Source organism: Myxine glutinosa, chromosome 6 (assembly GCF_964187855.1).
Source record: "Myxine glutinosa chromosome 6, kmMyxGlut1.1, whole genome shotgun sequence".
In the NCBI taxonomy this organism is placed as follows: Eukaryota; Metazoa; Chordata; class Myxini; order Myxiniformes; family Myxinidae; genus Myxine; species Myxine glutinosa.
In genome coordinates this window covers 102,326,012-102,336,999 of record NC_136266.1, presented here as the reverse complement: position 1 = coordinate 102,336,999, position 10,988 = coordinate 102,326,012, and the positions used below count along the sequence as shown (strand labels likewise).

The 10,988-nt window shown below is 42.6% G+C and overlaps 1 long non-coding RNA gene across 2 annotated transcripts; it reads right to left on the bottom strand.

The window, feature by feature from the left end:
• Positions 1-7,207: 7,207 nt before the first annotated feature.
• LOC137416160 (uncharacterized) lies at positions 7,208-10,944 on the bottom strand. 2 transcript variants are annotated; one of them, XR_010982208.2, is made up of 2 exons: positions 9,525-10,944; positions 7,208-8,193 (listed from the first exon to the last, which is right to left on the bottom strand). It is a non-coding gene; the product is annotated as an uncharacterized LOC137416160 (long non-coding RNA). The 2 variants fall into 2 exon arrangements; XR_010982207.2 differs by having other exon boundaries at positions 10,439-10,902.
• Between the last annotated feature and the right edge of the window lie 44 nt (positions 10,945-10,988).

Sequence of the window (10,988 nt, the reverse complement as noted above, 5' to 3'; positions counted from 1 at the left end):
AAGCTGTAACTTTTTGAAAATTAATTAAATAAAGCATTAATCGGAAAAATTTAATAATTAATTAAGCAATAAATAATTAATCGATTAATTGATTAATCAATAAATTAAAAATGTCCTTTATAGCTACATCACTTGGTCACTGCGGTGTCCGAATATCAGCTTCACAGCTCAAAAGGTGCCTGAGATATTTCCCAGATGAGACGAAAATAAAGAAATAAATCATTAATAATGAAAATAAAAAATAATAATCATAAAATAATTAAATAGTTAATCAATTGGCTAATAGAATACCTAAACCACCACCGTTTCACCCGAATCTCTAACTTAAAAAAGAAAAAAAATAAAGTCATTAATCGAATAATTAAATAATTAATCGATTAATTGATTAGTCAATAAATCCAAACATAGCCTTTACATCCACTTCACTAGGTCATTGTCGTGTCCAAATATTAGTTTCTTCGCTCAAAAGGAGCCTCAGATATTGCCCAGATGAAAAAGGAAATAAATAAATGATTAATAATGAAAATAAATCAATAATAATCGTAAAATAATTAAAATATGAATCACTTGGCTAAGAGAATCCCTAAACCACCACCGTTTCATCTGAATCTGCAACTTTTAAATAATTAATTAATCAATTAATTAATCACATAATTAAATAATTAATTGATTAATCAATAAATCAAAAATACCCTTTACAGCCAAATCACTTGGTCATTGTCGTGTCCAAACATCAGCTTCCTAGCTCAAAAGGTGCCTGAGATATTGCCCAGATGAGAAGGGAAATATTGTACACCGCTCCTTTCCTATGCAATCTCCAGGCGCTGCATAACGTCATTGCTGGGCACCAAAGTGGGCCCGGCAATGACACGAACTGAAAGGGAGTACTCAGTTTTCACTCCCGTTGTTTTCTTGTTTGTTTGTTTTCTTTTTTTTTCTTGTTTGTTTTCTTGTTTGCTTGTTTGTTTTCTTGTTTGTTTGTTTGCTTTCTTGTTTGTTTGTTTTCTTGTTTGTTTGTTTGCCCGGGCGATATCTCAGCCATCCTTTGAGCTTGGAAGCTGATATTTGGACATGATAATGACCAAGTGATTTGGCTGTAAAGGGTATTTTTTGATTTATTGATTACTCAATTAATCGATTAATTATTTAATTATTTGATTAATGACTTAATTAATTAATTATTTAAAAGTTACATATTCGGATGAAACGGTGGTGGTTTAGGGATTCTATTAGGCAATTGATTCATAATTTAATTATTTTACGATTATTATTTATTTATTTTCATTATTAATCATTTATTTATTTCCTTTTTCATCTGGGCAATATCTCAGGCACCTTTTGAGCGAGGAAGCCGATATTTGGACATGACAATGAATGAATATGAATGAATGATCGTTTTAAGGCCATTTTCCCCGCTAGAGCGGGGGTTAGCCTTGCGGGCCCCATGACAATCATGGTTCCCTGTTTTGAGGCAATGTTTTTATGGCCGGATGCCCTTCCTGACGCCAACCCTTGGTCGCCTCTTACGATGCGCAGGGATACGGTGTACCTATTCTAAACCGGGATACACACCGGGATCATTCATCCCAGCAAGCTGGTACTCAATTTGCCGACCTCGGAAGGATGACAGGCTGAGTCAACCCCCTTGGCGTTAATTCAGCGATCGACCAGGATTCGAACCCAGGATCCTAGGATCCCAAGCCGGCACACTAACCGCTAAGCCAGCACCAGGCTGAGCCGGCACACAACACGAAGCATTGGGCATGACAATGACCAAGTGATTTGCTGTAAAGGCCACATTTCCAAGCTGGCCTCCAAAGCCAGTCGCCGACTGGGCATCCTCCGTCGTGCGAAGTCCTTCCTTGGCACACCTGAGCTCCTCACCACATACAAGGCTTTCATCCACAGCTCAATGGAGTACTGCTCTCCCCTCTGGGCTGGTGCTCCTGTCTCACACCTAGCTCGTCTTCACGCTGTTGAAACCAAAGCGTTCAGAATCATTGGAATCTCCCGCGATGACGCTATCTCCGAGGGCCTTTCACTTACTCACCGCAGGCAGATTGGTGGTCTTTCCGTCTTCTACTGACTCCTCTCCGGCCTTGCTCCCCCAGCTCTCTCTGGGCTCTGTCCCCCAAATATTCCTACAGGTCGCACAAGATCTGCCTGCAACCCTCTTATGGTTAAACTGCCAAAATCAAGACTCTCTGCTCACCTTCACTCCTTCATTCCTCTTTTATCCCGCCTCTGGAACAAACTTCCTCACTCTCTTCAATCCCACTCCTCCCTCCAGGTCTTTAAAACAGCTGTTCACCACCATCTCTTATCTTCCCCAATCCAAAACCTTGATCTTTTCTACACCCGCTGATTTCACCCCAAATCCACCTTTTTGAAATACCAACTTCTTTCCTGGAAGTCCTTGGTGTCCTTGCGTTTTATACCTATCCTGCCTCCCCCCAAGCCCTCTCCCTCCCACACATCTCCCAATGTCCCTGCTCTCAAATGTTGTGTTTGGGTGCTTCCTCCCCTTCTCTCCCCATCTTGTCGACCGCTCCCCTTTTTATATACTTTGTTTGCTTGTTTGTTTGATTTGTTTGTTTGATAACTGTTAGCTCTTTCACGAGCCTCGACTCTATACAAAAAAATAAAAAAATAATAATAATCAATTAATCGATTAATTATTTAATTATTCAATTAATGACCAGTAATTAATTTATTTTAAGTTACAGATTCGGATGAAATGTTGGTGGTTTAGGTATTCTATTAACGAATTGATAAATTCTTCAATTATTTTATGATTAGTATTTATTTATTTTCTTTCTCATCTGGGCAATATCAGAGGCACCTTTTGAGCGAAGAAGCTAATATTTGGACACGATAGTGACCACGTGATGCGGCTATAAATGAAATTTTTGATTTATTGATTAATCAATTAATTATTTATTGATTTTTCCGATTAATGACTTATTTAATTAATTTTATAAAAGTTATAGCTTCGAATGAAGCACTGGTAGTTTAGGTATGCTATTAGCCAATTGATTTAGAAAATATTTTATGATCATTATTTATTGATTTTAACCCTTTGAGTACGGATGACGTCCAGTGCCACAACCCACGAAAATTTTTTGTGTATGGATGACGTTGCTACACGTCATCGACTATACCTATAAATATATTGTCAGTACGTGGTTGCATTCCCATACCAAAATGCCAAATTAGTCCCATACCGGGGGTATTTTTATCAAAAAAAAATCCCGTACTCAAAGGGTTAATTATGCAATTAATCAATAAATTATTGTACACCTCTCTCTCCCAATGCAGTCTCTATGTGCTGCGCTGAAGGATATTTAATTATTTGGCATGGGATCGGTGTACTTTGAATGTATGTGTACTTGTATAAGTACTTAATTAATCGATAATAATTAAGTAATTAATTGATTAATTAAAAAACAAAAAAATAACGTTTTTGCCAAAGCACATGCTCACTATTGTGCCGAAATTTCAGCTTCCTAGCACAAAGGATGGCTGAGATATCGCCCGGACAAACAAACAAGGAAGGAAGGAAGAAAGCAAGAAAACAACCGGAGTGAAAACTGAGTACTCCCTTTCAGCATGCGTCATTGCCGGGCCCACTTCAGTGCCCGGCAATGACGTCATGCAGCGCCTGGAGATGGCATAGGAAAGGAGCGGTAAACAACAAGAAACCGGAGTGAAAACTGAGTACTCCCTTTCAGCATGCATCATTGCCAGGCCCCCTTCATTACCCGGCAATGACATTATGCAGCACCGGGAGTGGGCTTGGGAAAGCAGTGGTGTACAATACCTATTTTGGGGGGCAACCCACCCTCCCCCTACCCCCAACCGTAAAAACCTCCTCAGACCTCAATTTTTCGAATGCCTTGAACAAACATTGGTACATCACGGGTGATGAAGGTTGTGGTGAGGTTTTATCGAAATTGCGTGTGTAGTTTCTGAGAAGAAAGCAAATACCTATCTTGGGGGGCAGCTCCCCATAGACCCCCCTGAGCTCCTCACCCAAAGGGGCAGATTTTTTTTAATGCCATGAACAAACTTTGGTACAGCATGAGTGGTGAAGGTTGTGAAGCGTCATCGAAATTGCTTGTGTAGTTTCTGAGAAGAAAGCAAATACATATTTTGGGGGGAACCCCTCCGTAAACCCATAAAGGGGCAGATTTATTTTTAATGCTGTGAAAAGACTTTGGTACAGCATGTGTGGTGAAGTTTGTGGTCAAGTTTCATCGAAATCGTGTGTGTAGTTTCAGAGAAGAAAGCAAATACCTACTTTGGGGGGGTCAAACCTGGACCCACTTTGACCCCCGTATACTCCCTTAGACCTCGATTTTCTTAGTGCCGTGAACAAACTTCGGTGCATCATGGGTGATGAAGGTTGTGGTCAAGTTTCATCGAAATCGTGCGTGTAGTTTCAGAGAAGAAAGCAAATACCTATTTTCGGGGGTCAAACCTGGACATACTTTGACCCCCCCCCCCCCCCACTCCCACCCCCGGAAATATACCATTAGATCCCGACGTTTTTAATGCCTTGAACAAACTTTAGTCACAACACAACAAATATAATTTGTGCCAAGTTTGGTCACAATCCCTTCAGCGGTTTCAGAGAAGAAGTTGCAAGTGTTTATGGACAGATGGACGGACGGAATGACGACGCGCCATCGCATAAGCTCCCCTGAACTTCGTTCCACGTGAGCTAAAATTAAGAAAAGGAAGATAAGGGAGGATGATCGTAAAAAAAAGGTTAGGAAAGTATATGAGGAGTGGCGAGAGAACGAAAGGAAGGTTCAGACATAGGAGTTATTGGTTTGCCCTTCATACAGACTTGGCATTTAATATGGAATTTTTTTTTTTCTTGACTTGGGTTTACTTTCTTAACCCAGTATATCAATCTGGTGAGTTTCTTTTACACTTTGGTGATTTATTTGTTAAAAGAACCTTGTCACTGATTGTCTGTCGCAGCAAGAAGTCAACAACAGGATTATATCACAGGTGGCGTGGCAAAATGTACGGACAGGTGCATTTGATGATTGGCTTCACAGTCGGGTATACAAGGGTTGTTGCGTTCTGTATTAGTGGAAAACAACTGCTGCACGTCTCCAAAAGTTATTGCCGCTTCCTCTGGAGATGGTCCATCAACTCGACAATGCTGTTTGTCATGGAGTGGTGGCTTTACGAAATTACGGCATGAAACAGCATGCTATTGCTCGGCAGTATGGCATCACTCAAGGTCAGGTGTCAAAGATCCTGAAACGAAATGCTCAGCGGGGTGTCCCTACTCCAATCCCGAGGCCAGGACGTCCCCGCAGAACCACAAGGAGGGATGATCGCCAGCTGCACCGGTTAGTCCGCAATGGCCATACCAAGTCAGCTAATCGGCTTAGGGCTGAGTGGCAGCAACTGACAAATGTGCCTGTATCCAGAAGGCTAGTCAACCAACGACTGTTTCAAGCAGGCTATCGTGCAAGGCGTCCCCTGAGAAAGCCACGCCTGACCAGACAACACCGCCAGCGCCGATTGCAGTGGGCCAGAGAGCACCGTCAATGGCAGCCCGGACACTGGAATCACGTGATCTTCAGTGACGAGTCTAGATTTCTGGTCTATTGTCAAGATGGCCGCGTCTGAGTGTGCAGACAAGTGCATGAAGCCTACAACAAAGATTGTATAGTGCCAAGAGTCCAAGCTGGAGGTGGTGGGGTGACCGTTTGGGCTGCTTTTCATGCAGGGGGCAAAACTGACCTGGTTGTTCTGAATGGAAACCTGAACCAGTTCAACTACAGGGCCATTCTGGAAGAAACATTGCTTCCATTTGCTCGTGCAACCTTTCGAGGAAACTTTGTCTTCCAAGATGACAATGCATGGCCTCATCGTGCTCGCATGATCCAACACTTTCTTGCTGACCGTGGTGTAGAGCATATGGAGTGGCCTGCCATGTCCCCGGATATGAATCCGATAGAGAACTTGTGGGCAGAATTAACGCGTCAAATCGACCACTTGGACCAGCAGCCGACCTCTGTGCGTGAATTGCAGCAGGCTATTGTCACTGCATGGCAAGCGATTCCTGTCCAAACCTTGGCAAATCTCGTGAACAGCATGCCTCAACATGTACGTGCTCTCCTGAATGCTCGTGGGGGTTACACGAAGTACTGAACTGTAATTTTACTGTCCATAATCCCAGTCGTAATTTAACTTTTGTTTTTGTTAAAAACATTTTTGGCTAATGTGCAAAATAAAGAGATACTTCTGGAAAACGTACAGAAGTTTAACACAGTACTGTCCATGAATTGAGTTCGATGTCAGTTTACATCACTTTCAAGGATCAATTTATTTGTTTCGAAATGTCAAATGTGGTTTTTGTTTCTTTTAAAGGTCACATTAACAAAATCTAGAATAATTTCAACATAATTCCAATGAACTTTTGGTTCTAAGCCATCTTGAAAAGTAAGTTCACCCCCACAAAAAAAATATTCCATATTAAATGCCAAGTCTGTAGATGAAGAAAGCTGTTGACACATGACATGTGAACACCTATGAGTGTGAATTTGATTAAAGTGTTGGAGCTACTGCCCTCACAATAACCAACCCTATGATACAGTATGGTAAACAGTGTACCCAAGAAGTCCAGACCACTTGGCACCCACAGTTTAAGCAGGAATTTAGAATTTGGTCAGTGTGCTGTTGTCACCTAATCTTCATGAAAGACAACGTGATATATTTAACATTCACCAAGGTTCATTGCTGGCAGACAGGTCCTCCTGTTTAACATCCTTCTGATGGACGGTGCACACATTGATGCCTCACCCTGCCTTCGAAACACCTGGGTGACAGTTTCTATCTGGGTCGAGACTGTAACCCAGCTAAAAGGCGAGTGGTACATACCTCTAAGTGTAATGCTATCCTGCCAGCCCAGATAGGAGTAAGGAAAGTATATTTCAAGCATACATGCAGATACACCATACTAACACAACCAGGCATACTCAAGCATACACCTTTACTTCCCTAATCAACATTAACCTATGTGGGTAGATCCGATCCGATGTACCATACTCTTGTATTACAGAGCGTTGGTTTTGCTGAAGCAGTTTCTTGACTTAAAGTCATGCTGGGTGGTTTGCCATCCCTCTCTCCCAGCAGTAGTTAGGGCAGAAATTTGTTCATGGTGCTGGACATAAGTCGTCTACTCTTCCCGAAAGACATCATTTGACATCTTTAATATCCACCAATATCAGCAGACGAGACACATCCATCCATCCGAGGGACGGCACACACATTGATGAATCACCGTAGCTATGGAATATCGGAATGACAGTTTTTAATATATCTAGGTCGAGTTTCGAACCCAGGATAGGCAGCTTAGAGGCGAGTTTGCGTATCTCTCAGCCATTTTGCCAGCCCACACTTGGTTAGGGTGACTACATTACACTATGTTATTTAGGATTAGTTGAAAAGTAGAGATTATTTGAATTATCTATTAGTGATTTTTTTTTGGGTGGATTTATCATGAAATTAGTCATATTCAAATAAGTGTAGAAGATTAGGAGAATGGTGCTGCATCAGATTCACTTTGAAACAACACACTTTGGAGATTGTTCACAATATATTTTGTGAAAATCACATCCAGTAAGTTACCGCCATGGGCATCCACACAAAATTGTGCCCGCTGCACACCACACTCCATCACTGATGCCAGTGTTTCCAACTGAATGTTAAGGATTTCTCTACGAATATTGTCCTTTAGTTCCTGTAAGGTCCTGGGTTTTGTACGGTATACCCTGTCCTTCAGGTAGCCTCAGAGAAAAGCCGTTGTCCTTTTTCATAATCCGACACAGTGAAGTCTCGGAAATCTGCAGTTCATGGGAACGCAGTTTACACGCTTTATTCGGGGAGCGCACAACGTCTTCCTGGACAGCCACAATGTTTGCTGCAGTTCGCACTGACCTCGGACGACCTGACCTTTTTGCATCTGCCACTGAACCAGTCTGTCGGAACGCTGTCACCCATCTCCTTATGGCCTTGTCTGTTGGTGTTATTCTCACACCACGTGCTCTTCGGAATTCATGCTGTGCGCTCACAACACTGCAACCGTTTTGGAAGTACAGCTCCACAATCAGTGACCTCTGCTGAAGTGTCCACTTATCCATGATAAATTCAACACTTAAGATGAACCTGCAACAGAAAAGCAAACATTTAGTATATTGCCAAACAGCACAATTTATCATGCAAATATGGTCATGACTTTTGGAGGACCCTGGAGGTTTAGAGTCGAAAACACATCAGTTCTTGACATTATCAACTTATGTGTGTGGTTATATAAATGTTTCCTTTTTTGCACAAGATAACTGTATATGTGATATGGATTGTGGTGGCTCTGTTGTAGTGTCGAACGTATGGATGTTTATTCGTTTTAAAATGGTTTGTTTCATGTTTTTAGTGTTAAAAAAATTGTTGTGTCCCCTTGGCGACGTGTTTTTGTCCATCTTTGGATACATTAAACAAAATGTTTGGAGGGGTGGGGAGCAGTTAACCTTTAACGGGTGTTAGTCAGGGCCCTTAGGGATATTTTGGTTCAAATTCTTCCAAAAGCATCAAATTTGGCGCAGATGTTGCCCATGCCATACTCTTTCGATTTTTGACGGGCGCCAAGGGCGGTATGATCCGGGGACCATACCGGTCCATCCCGCCATGTCACCTGACCTACGACGTCATAATTAGGATATGCATCCAATCACATGGCGTACTATAAGTGGTCAAAGTTCAAAATGAATCGATCGAAAAATGAAGGCAGGGATCCATTTTTAAGGTTTTCATAAAATCCAATATGGCCGCCAGGTCACATGACCTATGACGTCATATTTATGACATGTATACAATCATGTATACATGAATCCGGATCATGATCGCACAAAAATTAAACACAAGGATATGGCATACAGTTCATAAAACATCAAAATCCGTACCTTTGTAATTAGACTGATGAACTGCATATGCCTGAAAATTAGAAAATAGACATGTAAATATTTCCTCTAATTGTCAAAAATAAGGTCAGAGTTCGATTACCCAACCCAGAAACATAAAATGGTGAACCTCGCGTAAATCTTGACAAAAAACTCAAAAACCGACATGTTTGACTCAAAAATGACCTTTAAGATGACCTTGAGGGTTGACCTTGACCTCGAATCATCAAAATAACATCATAATTGGATTCCTCGACCTCGAAAACCCCTGAAAAGTGGTATCATACATGATTCCAGCCCTTTTGGTTATTTAACTGATTTTCCTCTAATCCCGGTGGTGGCCATTTAGTATTTCGCCAATATGGGCCCCCGGGGGGGGGGGGGGGCGCCCGTCTTGGCGCCCGTCAAAAATCGAAAGAGTATGGCGTGGGCAACATCTGGGCCAAATTTGGTGCTTTTGGAAGAATTTGAACCAAACGGCCCCAAAATATCCCTAAGGGCCCTGACTATGTAGAAAAGATCATGGTTTGGATGAGGGTTGACCTGAGATGTTGGTGAACAGCTGTTTTGAAGACCGGGAGAGAAGAATGAGGTTGAAGAGAATGTAGAAGGCCATTCCACAGGTGGGAAGAGAGGAATAAATGAGTGGAGGTGAGCTATTGGTTCTGGATTTAGGCAGTTTCACTAGGAGGGGGCCTGATGGGTAGACCTTGTGCATCCATTTGAGATTTTAACTAATCAACTCTTCATGAAACACACCATGCGACCTTGAATGTTCACTAGTTGATGATAGTAGATGGGATGGCCAGTGTAACGTCTATCCGAGAGACAGCGCACTTTGTGATGGAATGCTGTGCTTGCAAAACACAATTCCAACAGTTTATAGTCTGGTTGGGAATCTAAATCAGACCAGAGGGCTCAAAAGGTAAGGTGGCTTGACAAACCCATGGTCTAAAGTGTGCTGCAAGGCCTACGCACTATGGGCTCCACTAGTGCAGATCTATTGATGTTTTTCGGATACAGAGTCGAGGCTCATGGAAGAGCTGGTACACTGAACAGGACAGGATCAGGAGAGAAAGGATGCCAGGTTGGACATGATGGATACAGAAGGGAACTCTGAGGAAGGGGACACTGGAAATTTGGAAGGAGAAGGGCTTGGGGTTAATGATGGCAAAAAACATCATGGATTTGGATCGAGGATGATCTGAGATGGTGGTGCACATCTGTCTTGAAGATCTGAGGTATTGGTAAATGTCTGGATGCCTGGGTATTCCGTCTCTGGAAGGTGGTTCCACATATGGGAGAAGTGATCAGGAACGAAAGAGTTGAGGTATGCAGTGAGCTTGTCACCTGAGCACTTTAACAACAAAGCGCCATCCATTTACCTCGTTTCTTTCTTTATTGGAATGTTCATGATTGTGGGTTAAATCATCATCGTCCATTTTGCAAACTCTTACAGTGCTCCTGAAGCAGTCTCTTGGAGAGGGCGATGCTGGGTGGTTTGCCATTGCCTTCCCAGCAATCAGTCAGGAGTCTGTAAATGGTTCGGGGTGCTCGCTGCAACCCACGTACTCTTCCCGAAGGACGTACGCACCAATGATTGCAGACAGGACACCCGGCTTGACGCACAGGAGGAACGACACACGTTGACGTATCCTCCTGCCTGCGTAACACCAGCGTGACAACTTATAGCTGGGCTGAGGTCACAGGCGACTGCGCATACCTATAACACGTGGGTTAGACACGATGTACCTCGACGCTACCTCAATGCAATGAAACTCACTGAAGGCATATTTTCCCCAATGTTTCTTTCAGTCACATTCAAAAACCTTTCATTTACTAAGGCATCTGCCGAATAGCGTTGGGAATATCATGAAAATAGGAAAGAAATCGATACGTAATGCCTTCCAGGTGCGTAACAAACGAATGTTCACCGCAAACGTCGAGCGCACCGAGGCGAGGTAGTACGGCGCCAGGTGATTGGCTGAAGGCAAGCGAAACCTCGCG